The sequence below is a fragment of the Ranitomeya imitator genome, chromosome 5, assembly GCF_032444005.1.
Source record: "Ranitomeya imitator isolate aRanImi1 chromosome 5, aRanImi1.pri, whole genome shotgun sequence".
In the NCBI taxonomy this organism is placed as follows: Eukaryota; Metazoa; Chordata; class Amphibia; order Anura; family Dendrobatidae; genus Ranitomeya; species Ranitomeya imitator.
In genome coordinates, this window is record NC_091286.1 from 700393780 (window position 1) to 700409401 (window position 15622).

The window sequence follows — 15622 nt, forward strand, 5'->3', positions numbered from 1 at the left end:
GTTACTGAACCCCAAAACAGAGGAGCAACTGTTGACTGTGCACACAGCACTTCCGAGCAACAACTGGCGGTGTTGAAGCCCAGTGAAAGCAGGAGGAGCAGACTTTAGTTTTTGCCACACACACAGCTGGGGAACAGCTGGCATTACTGAACCCCAATAACAGAGGAGCAACTGTTGACTGTGCAGACAGCACTTCTGGGCAACAACTGGCGGTGTTGAAGAACAGGTAAAGCAGGAGGAGCAGACTTTAGTTTTTGCCACACACACAGCTGGGGAACAGCTGATGTTATTGAACCCCAATAACAGAGGAGCAACTGTTGACTGTGCAGACAGCACTTCTGGTCAACAACTGGTGGTGTTGAAGAACAGCTAAAGCAGGAGGAGCAGAGTTTAGTTTTTGCTGCACACACAGCTGGGGAACAGCTGGCGTTACTGAACCTCAATAACAGAGGAGCAACTGTAGACTGTGCAGAAAGCACTTTCGGGCAACAACTGGCGGTGTTGAAGCCCAGAGAAAGCAGGAGGAGCAGACTTTAGTTTTTGCCACACACACAGCAGGGTAACAGCTGGTGTTACTGAACCCCAATAACAGAGGAGCAACTGTTTACTGTGCAGACAGCATTTCCAGGCAACAACTGGTGGTGTTGAAGCCTAGGGATAGCAGGAGGAGCAGACTTTAGTTTTTGCTGCACACACAGCTGGGGAGCAGCAGGCGTTACTGAACCCCAATAACAGAGGAGCAACTGTTGACTGTGCAGACAGCAATTTTAGGCAAAAACTAGCGGTGTTGAGGCCCAGGAAAAGCAGGAGGAGCAGAGTTTAGTTTTTGCCGCACACACAGCTGGGGAACAGCTGACGTTACTGAACCCCAATAAGACGGCAGCAAGTGTTGACTGTGCATACAGCACTTCCAGGCTACAACTGGCTGTGTTGAAGCCCAGGGAAAGCAGGAGTAGCAGACTTTAGTTGTTGCCGCACACAGATCTGGGGAACAGCTGGCGTTACTAAACACCAATAACAGAGGAGCAACTGTTGACTGTGCAGACAGCACTTCCAGTCAACAACTGGCAGTGTTGAGGCCCAGGGAAAGCAGGAGGAGCAGAATTTAGTTCTTGCTGCACACACAGCTGGGGGACAGCTGGCGTTACTGAACACCAATAACAGAGGAGCAACTGTTGGCTGTCCAGACACCACTTCCGGGCAACAACTGGCGGTATTAAAGCTCAGGGAAAGCAGGAGGAGCAGACTTTAGTTTTTGCCGCACACACAGCTAGGGAACAGCTGGCGTTCCTAAACCCCAATAACACGGCAGCAAGTGTTGACTGTGCAGAGAGCACTTCTGGGCTGCAACTGGCGGTGTTGAAGCCAAGGGAAAGCAGGAGGAGCAGACTTTAGTTTTTGCCGCGCACACAGCTGGGGAACAGCTGGTGTTACTGAACCCCAATAACAGAGGAGCAACTGTTGAATGTGCAAACAACACTTCCGGGCAACAACTGGTGGTGTTGAAGCCCAGGGTAGCAGGAGTAGCAGACTTTAGTTTTTGCTGCACACACAGCTGGGGAGCACCTGGCGTTACTGAACCCCATTAACAGAGGAGCAACTGTTGACTGTGCAGACAGCACTTCCAGGCAACAACTGGCAGTGTTGAGGCCCAGGAAAAGCAGGGAAAGCAGACTTTAGTTTTTGCCGCACACACAGCTGGGGAACATCTGGCGTTACTGAACACCAATAACAGAGGAGCAAATGTTGACTGTGCAGACAGCACTTCCGGGCAACAACTGGCAGTGTTGAAGCCCAGTGAAAGCAGGAGGAGCAGACTTTAGTTTTTGCCACACACACACAGTTGGGGAACAGCTGGCATTACTGAACCCCAATAACAGAGGAGCAACTGTTGACTGTGCAGACAGCACTTCCGGGCAACAACTGGCGTTGTTGAAGAACAGGTAAAGCAGGAGGAGCAGACTTTAGTTTTTGCCACACACACAGCAGGGGAACAGCTGGCATTACTGAACCCCAATCACAGAGGAGCAACTGTTGAATGTGCAAACAGCACTTCCGGGCAACAACTGGTGGTGTTGAAGCCCAGTGAAAGCAGGAGTAGCTGACTTTAGTTTTTGCTGCACACACAGCTGGGGAGCAGCTGGCGTTACTGAACCCCATTAACAGAGGAGCAACTGTTGACTGTGCAGACAGCACTTCCAGGCAACAACTGGCGGTGTTGAGGCCCAGGAAAAGCAGGAGGAGCAGACTTTAGTTTTTGCCGCACACACAGCTGGGGAACAGCTGGCGTTACTGAACCCCAATAACACGGCAGCAAGTGTTGACTGTGCAGTCAGCACTTCCAGGCTACAACTGGTGGTGTTGAAGCCCAGGGAAAGCAGGATGAGCAGTTTTTAGTTTTTGCCGCACACACAGCTGGGGAACAGCTGGCGTTACAGAACACCAATAACAGAGGAGCAACTGTTGACTGTGCAGACAGCCTTTCCAGGCAACAACTGGTGGTGTTGAGGCACAGGGAAAGCAGGAGGAGCAGAATTTAGTTCTTGCTGCACACACTGCTGGGGAAAAGCTGGCGTTACTCAACACCAATAACAGAGGAGCAACTGTTGACTGTGCAGACTGCACTTCCGGGCAACAACTGGCGTTGTTGAAGCCCAGGGAAAGCAGGAGGAGCAGACTTTAGTTTTTGCCGCACACACAGCTAGGGAACAGCTGGCGTTACTAAACCCCAATAACACGGCAGCAAGTGTTGACTGTGCAGACAGCACTTCTGGGCTGCAACTGGCAGGAGTAGCAGACTTTAGTTGTTGCCGCACACACAGCTGGGGAACAGCTGGCGTTACTAAACACCAATAACAGAGGAGCAACTGTTGACTGTGCAGATAGCACTTTCAGTCAACAACTGGCGGTGTTGAGGCCCAGGGAAAGAAAGAGTAGCAGACTTTAGTTTTTGCCATACACACAGCTGGGGAACAGCTGGCGTCAATGAACCCCAATAACAGAGGAGCAACTGTTGAATGTGCATACAGCACTTCCAGGCAACAACTGGCGGTGTTGAAGCCCAGGGAAAGCAGGAGGAGCAGAATTTAGTTCTTGCTGCACACACAGCTGGGGGACAGCTGGCATTAATGAACCTCAATAACAGAGGAACAACTGTTGACTGTGTAGACAGCACTTCCGGGCAACAACTGGCGCTGTTGAAGAACAGGTAAAACAGGAGGAGCAGACTTTAATTTTTGCCGCAAACAGCTGGGGAACAGCTGGCATTACTGAACACCAATAACAGAGGAGCAACTCTTGACTGTGCAGACAGCACTTCCAGGCAACAACTGGCGGTGTTGAATCCCAGGGAAAGCAGGAGGAGCAGACATTAGATTTTGCGGCACACAGAGCTGGGGAACAGCTGGCGTTAATGAACCCCAATAACAGAGGAGCAACTGTTGACTGTGCAGACAGCACTTACAGGCAACAACTGGTGGTGTTGAAGCAAAGGGAAAGCAGGAGGAGCAGACTTTAATTTTTGCCGCACACACAGCTGGGGAACAGCTGCCATTACTGAACACCAATAATAGAGGAGCAACTGTTGACTATGCAGACAGCACTTCCGGGCAACAACTGGCGGTGTTGAAGCCCAGGGAAAGCAGGAGAAGCAGACTTTAGTTTTTGCCGCAAACACAGCTGGGGAACAGCTGGCAATAATGAACCCCAATAACAGAGGAGCAACTGTTTACTGTGCAGACAGCACTTCCGGGCAACAACTGGCGGTGTTGAGGTCCTGGAAAAGCAGGAGGAGCAGACTTTAGTTTTTGCCGCGCACACAGCTGGGGAACAGATGGCGTTACAGAACCCCAATAACACAGTAGCAAGTGTTGACTGTGCAGACAGCACTTCTGTGCTACAACTGGCGGTGTTGAAGCCCAGGGAAAGCATGAGTAGCAGACTTTAGTTATTGCCGCACACACATCTGGGGAACAGCTTGCGTTGCTGAACACCAATAACAGAGGAGCAACTGTTGACTGTGCAGACAGCACTTCCAGTCCACAACTGGCGGTGTTGAGGCCTAGGGAAAGCAGGAGGAGCAGACTTTAGTTTTTGCCGTACACACAGCTGGGGAACAGCTGGCGTTAATGAACCCCAATAACAGAGGAGCAACTGTGGACTGTTCAGACAGCACTTCCGGGCAACAACTGGCGGTGTTGAAGAACAGGTAAAACAGGAGGTGCAGACTTTAATTTTTGCCGCAAACACAGCTGGGGAACAGCTGGCGGTACTGAACACCAATAACAGAGGAGCAACTGTTGACTGTGCAGACAGTCTTTCCAGGCAACAACTGGCGGTGTTGAGGCGAAGGGAAAGCAGGAGGAGCAGACTTTAGTTTTTGCCGCACACACAGCTGGGGAACAGCTGGCGTTACTGAACCCCAATAACAGAGGAGCAACTGTTGACTGGGCAGACAGCACTTCGAGGCAAAAACTAGCGGTGTTGAAGAACAGGTAAAGCAGGAGGAGCAGACTTTACTTTTTGCTGCACACACAGTTGGGAACAGCTGGCGTTACTGAACCCCAAAACAGAGGAGCAACTGTTGACTGTGCAGACAGCACTTCCGAGCAACAACTGGCGGTGTTGAAGCCCAGTGAAAGCAGGAGGAGCAGACTTTAGTTTTTGCCACACACACAGCTGGGGAACAGCTGGCATTACTGAACCCCAATAACAGAGGAGCAACTGTTGACTGTGCAGACAGCACTTCTGCGCAACAACTGGCGGTGTTGAAGAACAGGTAAAGCAGGAGGAGCAGACTTTAGTTTTTGCCACACACACAGCTGGGGAACAGCTGATGTTATTGAACCCCAATAACAGAGGAGCAACTGTTGACTGTGCAGACAGCACTTCTGGTCAACAACTGGTGGTGTTGAAGAACAGTTAAAGCAGGAGGAGCAGAGTTTAGTTTTTGCTGCACACACAGCTGGGGAACAGCTGGCGTTACTGAACCTCAATAACAGAGGAGCAACTGTAGACTGTGCAGAAAGCACTTTCGGGCAACAACTGGCGGTGTTGAAGCCCAGGGAAAGCAGGAGGAGCAGACTTTAGTTTTTGCCACACACACAGCAGGGTGACAGCTGGTGTTACTGAACCCCAATAACAGAGGAGCAACTGTTTACTGTGCAGACAGCATTTCCAGGCAACAACTGGTGGTGTTGAAGCCTAGGGATAGCAGGAGGAGCAGACTTTAGTTTTTGCTGCACACACAGCTGGGGAGCAGCAGGCGTTACTGAACCCCAATAACAGAGGAGCAACTGTTGACTGTGCAGACAGCAATTTTAGGCAAAAACTAGCGGTGTTGAGGCCCAGGAAAAGCAGGAGGAGCAGAGTTTAGTTTTTGCCGCACACACAGCTGGGGAACAGCTGACGTTACTGAACCCCAATAAGACGGCAGCAAGTGTTGACTGTGCATACAGCACTTCCAGGCTACAACTGGCTGTGTTGAAGCCCAGGGAAAGCAGGAGTAGCAGACTTTAGTTGTTGCCGCACACAGATCTGGGGAACAGCTGGCGTTACTAAACACCAATAACAGAGGAGCAACTGTTGACTGTGCAGACAGCACTTCCAGTCAACAACTGGCAGTGTTGAGGCCCAGGGAAAGCAGGAGGAGCAGAATTTAGTTCTTGCTGCACACACAGCTGGGGGACAGCTGGCGTTACTGAACACCAATAACAGAGGAGCAACTGTTGGCTGTCCAGACACCACTTCCGGGCAACAACTGGCGGTATTACAGCTCAGGGAAAGCAGGAGGAGCAGACTTTAGTTTTTGCCGCACACACAGCTAGGGAACAGCTGGCGTTCCTAAACCCCAATAACACGGCAGCAAGTGTTGACTGTGCAGAGAGCACTTCTGGGCTGCAACTGGCGGTGTTGAAGCCAAGGGAAAGCAGGAGGAGCAGACTTTAGTTTTTGCCGCGCACACAGCTGGGGAACAGCTGGTGTTACTGAACCCCAATAACAGAGGAGCAACTGTTGAATGTGCAAACAACACTTCCGGGCAACAACTGGTGGTGTTGAAGCCCAGGGTAGCAGGAGTAGCAGACTTTAGTTTTTGCTGCACACACAGCTGGGGAGCACCTGGCGTTACTGAACCCCATTAACAGAGGAGCAACTGTTGACTGTGCAGACAGCACTTCCAGGCAACAACTGGCAGTGTTGAGGCCCAGGAAAAGCAGGGAGAGCAGACTTTAGTTTTTGCCGCACACACAGCTGGGGAACATCTGGCGTTACTGAACACCAATAACAGAGGAGCAAATGTTGACTGTGCAGACAGCACTTCCGGGCAACAACTGGCAGTGTTGAAGCCCAGTGAAAGCAGGAGGAGCAGACTTTAGTTTTTGCCACACACACACAGTTGGGGAACAGCTGGCATTACTGAACCCCAATAACAGAGGAGCAACTGTTGACTGTGCAGACAGCACTTCCGGGCAACAACTGGCGTTGTTGAAGAACAGGTAAAGCAGGAGGAGCAGACTTTAGTTTTTGCCACACACACAGCAGGGGAACAGCTGGCATTACTGAACCCCAATCACAGAGGAGCAACTGTTGAATGTGCAAACAGCACTTCCGGGCAACAACTGGTGGTGTTGAAGCCCAGTGAAAGCAGGAGTAGCTGACTTTAGTTTTTGCTGCACACACAGCTGGGGAGCAGCTGGCGTTACTGAACCCCATTAACAGAGGAGCAACTGTTGACTGTGCAGACAGCACTTCCAGGCAACAACTGGCGGTGTTGAGGCCCAGGAAAAGCAGGAGGAGCAGACTTAAGTTTTTGCCGCACACACAGCTGGGGAACAGCTGGCGTTACTGAACCCCAATAACACGGCAGTAAGTGTTGACTGTGCAGACAGCACTTCCAGGCTACAACTGGTGGTGTTGAAGCCCAGGGAAAGCAGGATGAGCAGTTTTTAGTTTTTGCCGCACACACAGCTGGGGAACAGCTGGCGTTACAGAACACCAATAACAGAGGAGCAACTGTTGACTGTGCAGACAGCCTTTCCAGGCAACAACTGGCGGTGTTGAGGCACAGGGAAAGCAGGAGGAGCAGAATTTAGTTCTTGCTGCACACACTGCTGGGGAAAAGCTGGCGTTACTCAACACCAATAACAGAGGAGCAACTGTTGACTGTGCAGACTGCACTTCCGGGCAACAACTGGCGTTGTTGAAGCCCAGGGAAAGCAGGAGGAGCAGACTTTAGTTTTTGCCGCACACACAGCTAGGGAACAGCTGGCGTTACTAAACCCCAATAACACGGCAGCAAGTGTTGACTGTGCAGACAGCACTTCTGGGCTGCAACTGGCAGGAGTAGCAGACTTTAGTTGTTGCCGCACACACAGCTGGGGAACAGCTGGCGTTACTGAACACCAATAAAAGAGGAGCAACTGTTGACTGTGCAGATAGCACTTTCAGTCAACAACTGGCGGTGTTGAGGCCCAGGGAAAGAAAGAGTAGCAGACTTTAGTTTTTGCCATACACACAGCTGGGGAACAGCTGGCGTTAATGAACCCCAATAACAGAGGAGCAACTGTTGACTGTACAGACCGCACTTCCAGTCATCAACTGGCGGTGTTGAGGCCCAGGGAAAGCAGGAGGAGCAGACTTTAGTTTTTGCTGTACACAAAGCTGGGGAGTAGCTGGCGTCAATGAACCCCAATAACAGAGGAGCAACTGTTGAATGTGCATACAGCACTTCCAGGCAACAACTGGCGGTGTTGAAGCCCAGGGAAAGCAGGAGGAGCAGAATTTAGTTCTTGCTGCACACACAGCTGGGGGACAGCTGGCATTAATGAACCTCAATAACAGAGGAACAACTGTTGACTGTGTAGACAGCACTTCCGGGCAACAACTGGCGCTGTTGAAGAACAGGTAAAACAGGAGGAGCAGACTTTAATTTTTGCCGCAAACAGCTGGGGAACAGCTGGCATTACTGAACACCAATAACAGAGGAGCAACTCTTGACTGTGCAGACAGCACTTCCAGGCAACAACTGGCGGTGTTGAAGCCCAGGGAAAGCAGGAGGAGCAGACATTAGATTTTGCGGCACACAGAGCTGGGGAACAGCTGGCGTTAATGAACCCCAATAACAGAGGAGCAACTGTTGACTGTGCAGACAGCACTTACAGGCAACAACTGGTGGTGTTGAAGCAAAGGGAAAGCAGGAGGAGCAGACTTTAATTTTTGCCGCACACACAGCTGGGGAACAGCTGCCATTACTGAACACCAATAATAGAGGAGCAACTGTTGACTATGCAGACAGCACTTCCGGGCAACAACTGGCGGTGTTGAAGCCCAGGGAAAGCAGGAGAAGCAGACTTTAGTTTTTGCCGCAAACACAGCTGGGGAACAGTTGGCAATAATGAACCCCAATAACAGAGGAGCAACTGTTTACTGTGCAGACAGCACTTCCGGGCAACAACTGGCGGTGTTGAGGTCCTGGAAAAGCAGGAGGAGCAGACTTTAGTTTTTGCCGCGCACACAGCTGGGGAACAGATGGCGTTACAGAACCCCAATAACACAGTAGCAAGTGTTGACTGTGCAGACAGCACTTCTGTGCTACAACTGGCGGTGTTGAAGCCCAGGGAAAGCATAAGTAGCAGACTTTAGTTATTGCCGCACACACATCTGGGGAACAGCTTGCGTTGCTGAACACCAATAACAGAGGAGCAACTGTTGACTGTGCAGACAGCACTTCCAGTCAACAACTGGCGGTGTTGAGGCCTAGGGAAAGCAGGAGGAGCAGACTTTAGTTTTTGCCGTACACACAGCTGGGGAACAGCTGGCGTTAATGAACCCCAATAACAGAGGAGCAACTGTGGACTGTTCAGACAGCACTTCCGGGCAACAACTGGCGGTGTTGAAGAACAGGTAAAACAGGAGTTGCAGACTTTAATTTTTGCCGCAAACACAGCTGGGGAACAGCTGGCGGTACTGAACACCAATAACAGAGGAGCAACTGTTGACTGTGCAGACAGTCTTTCCAGGCAACAACTGGCGGTGTTGAGGCGAAGGGAAAGCAGGAGGAGCAGACTTTAGTTTTTGCCGCACACACAGCTGGGGAACAGCTGGCGTTACTGAACCCCAATAACAGAGGAGCAACTGTTGACTGGGCAGACAGCACTTCGAGGCAAAAACTAGCGGTGTTGAAGAACAGGTAAAGCAGGAGGAGCAGACTTTACTTTTTGCTGCACACACAGTTGGGAACAGCTGGCGTTACTGAACCCCAAAACAGAGGAGCAACTGTTGACTGTGCAGACAGCACTTCCGAGCAACAACTGGCGGTGTTGAAGCCCAGTGAAAGCAGGAGGAGCAGACTTTAGTTTTTGCCACACACACAGCTGGGGAACAGCTGGCATTACTGAACCCCAATAACAGAGGAGCAACTGTTGACTGTGCAGACAGCACTTCTGGGCAACAACTGGCAGTGTTGAAGAACAGGTAAAGCAGGAGGAGCAGACTTTAGTTTTTGCCACACACACAGCTGGGGAACAGCTGATATTATTGAACCCCAATAACAGAGGAGCAACTGTTGACTGTGCAGACAGCACTTCTGGTCAACAACTGGTGGTGTTGAAGAACAGCTAAAGCAGGAGGAGCAGAGTTTAGTTTTTGCTGCACACACAGCTGGGGAACAGCTGGCGTTACTGAACCTCAATAACAGAGGAGCAACTGTAGACTGTGCAGAAAGCACTTTCGGGCAACAACTGGCGGTGTTGAAGCCCAGGGAAAGCAGGAGGAGCAGACTTTAGTTTTTGCCACACACACAGCAGGGTAACAGCTGGTGTTACTGCACCCCAATAACAGAGGAGCAACTGTTTACTGTGCAGACAGCATTTCCAGGCAACAACTGGTGGTGTTGAAGCCTAGGGATAGCAGGAGGAGCAGACTTTAGTTTTTGCTGCACACACAGCTGGGGAGCAGCAGGCGTTACTGAACCCCAATAACAGAGGAGCAACTGTTGACTGTGCAGACAGCAATTTTAGGCAAAAACTAGCGGTGTTGAGGCCCAGGAAAAGCAGGAGGAGCAGAGTTTAGTTTTTGCCGCACACACAGCTGGGGAACAGCTGACGTTACTGAACCCCAATAAGACGGCAGCAAGTGTTGACTGTGCAGACAGCACTTCCAGGCTACAACTGGCTGTGTTGAAGCCCAGGGAAAGCAGGAGTAGCAGACTTTAGTTGTTGCCGCACACACATCTGGGGAACAGCTGGCGTTACTGAACACCAATAAGAGAGGAGCAACTGTTGACTGTGCAGACAGCACTTCCAGTCAGCAACTGGCAGTGTTGAGGCCCAGGGAAAGCAGGAGGAGCAGAATTTAGTTCTTGCTGCACACACAGCTGGGGGACAGCTGGCGTTACTGAACACCAATAACAGAGGAGCAACTGTTAGCTGTCCAGACACCACTTCCGGGCAACAACTGGCGGTATTAAAGCTCAGGGAAAGCAGGAGGAGCAGACTTTAGTTTTTGCCGCACACACAGCTAGGGAACAGCTGGCGTTCCTGAACCCCAATAACACGGCAGCAAGTGTTGACTGTGCAGAGAGCACTTCTGGGCTACAACTCGCGGTGTTGAAGCCAAGGGAAAGCAGGAGTAGCAGACTTTAGTTGTTGCCGCACACACAGTTGGGGAACAGCTGCCGTTACTGAACACCAATAACAGAGGAGCAACTGTTGACTGTGCAGACAGCCTTTCCAGGCAACAACTGGCGGTGTTGAGGCCCAGGGAAAGCAGGAGGAGCAGACTTTAGTTTTTGCCGCGCACACAGCTGGGGAACAGCTGGCGTTACTGAACCCCAATAACAGAGGAGCAACTGTTGAATGTGCAAACAACACTTCCGGGCAACAACTGGTGGTGTTGAAGCCCAGGGTAGCAGGAGTAGCAGACTTTAGTTTTTGCTGCACACACAGCTGGGGAGCACCTGGCGTTACTGAACCCCATTTACAGAGGAGCAACTGTTGACTGTGCAGACAGCACTTCCAGGCAACAACTGGCAGTGTTGAGGCCCAGGAAAAGCAGGGAGAGCAGACTTTAGTTTTTGCCGCACACACAGCTGGGGAACAGCTGGCGTTACTGAACACAAGTAACACGGCAGCAAGTGTTGACTGTGCAGACAGCACTTCCACGCTACAACTGGTGGTGTTGAAGCCCATTGAAAGCAGGATGAGCAGTTTTTAGTTTTTGCCGCACACATAGCTGGGGAACATCTGGCGTTACTGAACACCAATAACAGAGGAGCAACTGTTGACTGTGCAGACAGCACTTACAGGCAACAACTAGTGGTGCTGAAGAAAAGGGAAAGCAGGAGGAGAAAACTTTAGTTTTTGCCGCACACACAGCTGTGGAACAGCTGGTGTTACTGAACACCAATAACAGAGGAGCAAATGTTGACTGTGCAGACAGCACTTCCGGGCAACAACTGGCAGTGTTGAAGCCCAGTGAAAGCAGGAGGAGCAGACTTTAGTTTTTGCCACACACACACAGTTGGGGAACAGCTGGCATTACTGAACCCCAATAACAGAGGAGCAACTGTTGACTGTGCAGACAGCACTTCCGGGCAACAACTGGCGTTGTTGAAGAACAGGTAAAGCAGGAGGAGCAGACTTTAGTTTTTGCCACACACAGCAGGGGAACAGCTGGCATTACTGAACCCCAATAACAGAGGAGCAACTGTTGAATGTGCAAACAGCACTTCCGGGCAACAACTGGTGGTGTTGAAGCCCAGTGAAAGCAGGAGTAGCTGACTTTAGTTTTTGCTGCACACACAGCTGGGGAGCAGCTGGCGTTATTGAACCCTAATAACACGGCAGCAAGTGTTGACTGTGCAGACAGCACTTCCAGGCTGCAACTGGTGGTGTTGAAGCCCAGGGAAAGCAGGATGAGCAGTTTTTAGTTTTTGCCGCACACACAGCTGGGGAACAGCTGGCGTTACAGAACACCAATAACAGAGGAGCAACTGTTGACTGTGCAGACAGCCTTTCCAGGCAACAACTGGCGCTGTTGAGGCACAGGGAAAGCAGGAGGAGCAGAATTTAGTTCTTGCTGCACACACTGCTGGGGAAAAGCTGGCGTTACTCAACACCAATAACAGAGGAGCAACTGTTGACTGTGCAGACTGCACTTCCGGGCAACAACTGGCGTTGTTGAAGCCCAGGAAAAGCAGGAGGAGCAGACTTTAGTTTTTGCCGCACACACAGCTAGGGAACAGCTGGCGTTACTAAACCCCAATAACACGGCAGCAAGTGTTGACTGTGCAGACAGCACTTCTGGGCTGCAACTGGCAGGAGTAGCAGACTTTAGTTGTTGCCGCACACACAGCTGGGGAACAGCTGGCGTTACTGAACACCAATAACAGAGGAGCAACTGTTGACTGTGCAGATAGCACTTCCAGTCAACAACTGGCAGTGTTGAGGCCCAGGGAAAGAAAGAGTAGCAGACTTTAGTTTTTGCCATACACACAGCTGGGGAACAGCTGGCGTTAATGAACCCCAATAACAGAGGAGCAACTGTTGACTGTGCACACCACAATTCCAGTCATCAGCTGGCGGTGTTGAGGCCCAGGGAAAGCAGGAGGAGCAGACTTTAGTTTTTGCTGTACACAAAGCTGGGGAGTAGCTGGCGTCAATGAACCCCAATAACAGAGGAGCAACTGTTGAATGTGCATACAGCACTTCCAGGCAACAACTGGCGGTGTTGAAGCCCAGGGAAAGCAGGAGGAGCAGAATTTAGTTCTTGCTGCACACACTGCTGGGGAACATCTGGCGTTACTCAACACCAATAACAGAGGAGCAACTGTTGACTGTGCAGACAGCACTTCCGGGCAACAACTGGCGTTGTTGAAGCCCAGGGAAAGAAGGAGGAGCAGACTTTAGTTTTTGCCGCACACACAGCTAGGGAACAGCTGGCTTTACTAAACCCCAATAACACGGCAGCAAGTGTTGACTGTGCAGACAGCATTTCTGGGCTGCAACTGGCGGTGTTGAAGCCCTGGGAAAGCAGGAGTAGCAGACTTTAGTTGTTGCCGCACACACAGCTGGGGAACAGCTGGCGTTACTGAACACCAATAACAGAGGAGCAACTGTTGACTGTGCAGATAGCACTTCCAGTCAACAACTGGCGGTGTTGAAGCCCAGGGAAAGCAAGAGGAGCAGACTTTAGTTTTTGCCATACACACAGCTGGGGAACAGCTGGCGTTAATGAACCCCAATAACAGAGGAGCAACTGTTGCCTGTGCAGACAGCACTTACAGGCAACAACTGGTGGTGTTGAAGCAAAGGGAAAGCAGGAGGAGCAGACTTTAAGTTTTTGCCGCAAACAGCTGGGGAACAGCTGGCGTTACTGAACACAAACAATAGAAGAGCAACTGTTGACTGTGCAGACAGCACTTCCAGGCAACAACTGGCAGTGTTGAGGCCCAGGAAAAGCAGGGGGAGCAGACTTTAGTTTTTGCCGCACACACAGCTGGGGAACAGCTGGCGTTACTGAACACCAATAACACGGCAGCAAGTGTTGACTGTGCAGACAGCACTTCCACGCTACAACTGGTGGTGTTGAAGCCCAGTGAAAGCAGGATGAGCAGTTTTTAGTTTTTGCCGCACACATAGCTGGGGAACATCTGGCGTTACTGAACACCAATAACAGAGGAGCAACTGTTTACTGTGCAGACAGCCTTTCCAGGCAACAACTGGCAGTGTTGAGGCCCAGGGAAGCAGTAGGAGCACACTTTAGTTTTTGCCACACACACAGCTGGGCAACAGCTGGTGTTACTGAACCCCAATAACAGAGGAGCAACTGTTGACTGTGCAGACAGCACTTCTGGGCTACAACTGGCGGTGTTGAAACCCAGGGAAAGCAGGAGTAGCAGACTTTAGTTGTTGCCGCACACACAGTTGGGGAACAGCTGCCGTTACTGAACACCAATAACAAAGGAGCAACTGTTGACTGTGCAGACAGCACTTCCAGTCAACATCTGGCGGTGTTGAGGCCCAGGGAAAGCAGGAGGAGCAGACTTTAGTTTTTGCCGCACACACAGCTGGGGAACAGCTGGCGTTATTGAACACAAACAATAGAGGAGCAACTGTTGACTGTGCAGACAGCACTTCGGGGAACAAATGGCGGTGTTGAAGACCAGGGAAAGCAGAAGGAGCAGACTTTAGTTTTTGCCGCAAACACAGCTGCGGAACAGCTGGCCTTAATGAACCCCATTAACAGAGGAGCAACTGTTGACTGTGCAGACAGCACTTCCAGGCAACAACTGGCGGTGTTTAGGCCCAGGAAATGCAGGAGGAGCAGACTTTAGTTTTTCCCGCACAAACAGCTGGGGAACAGCTGGCGTTACTGAACCCCAATAACAGAGGAGTAACTGTTGACTGTGCAGACAGCACTTAAAGGCAACAACTAGTAGTGCTGAAGAAAAGGGAAAGCAGGAGGAGAAAACTTTAGTTTTTGCCGCACACACAGCTGTGGAACAGCTGGCGTTACTGAACACCAATAACAGAGGAGCAAATGTTGACTGTGCAGACAGCACTTCCGGGCAACAACTGGCAGTGTTGAAGCCCAGTGAAAGCAGGAGGAGCAGACTTTAGTTTTTGCCACACACACACAGTTGGGGAACAGCTGGCATTACTGAACCCCAATAACAGAGGAGCAACTGTTGACTGTGCAGACAGCACTTCCGGGCAACAACTGGCGTTGTTGAAGAACAGGTAAAGTAGGAGGAGCAGACTTTAGTTTTTGCCACACACACAGCAGGGGAACAGCTGGCATTACTGAACCCCAATAACAGAGGAGCAACTGTTGAATGTGCAAACAGCACTTCCGGGCAACAACTGGTGGTGTTGAAGCCCAGTAATAGCAGGAGTAGCTGACTTTAGTTTTTGCTGCACACACAGCTGGGGAGCAGCTGGCGTTACTGAACTCCATTAACAGAGGAGCAACTGTTGACTGTGCAGACAGCACTTCCAGGCAAAAACTGGCGGTGTTGAGGCCCAGGAAAAGCAGGAGGAGCAGACTTTAGTTTTTGCCGCACACACAGCTGGGGAACAGCTGGCGTTACTGAACCCCAATGACACGGCAGCAAGTGTTGACTGTGCAGACAGCACTTCCAGGCTACAACTGGTGGTGTTGAAGCCCAGGGAAAGCAGGATGAGCAGTTTTTAGTTTTTGCCGCACACTCAGCTGGGGAACAGCTGGCGTTAATGAACACCAATAACAGAGGAGCAACTGTTGACTGTGCAGACAGCCTTTCCAGGCAACAATTGGCGGTGTTGAGGCACAGGGAAAGCAGGAGGAGCAGAATTTAGTTCTTGCTGCACACACTGCTGGGGAAAAGCTTGCGTTACTCAACACCAATAACAGAGGAGCAACTGTTGACTGTGCAGACTGCACTTCCGGGCAACAACTGGCGTTGTTGAAGCCCAGGGAAAGCAGGAGGAGCAGACTTTAGTTTCTGCCGCACACACAGCTAGGGAACAGCTGGCGTTACTGAACACCAATAACAGAGGAGCAACTGTTGACTGTGCAGATAGCACTTCCAGTCAACAACTGGCGGTGTTGAGGCCCAGGGAAAGAAAGAGTAGCAGACTTTAGT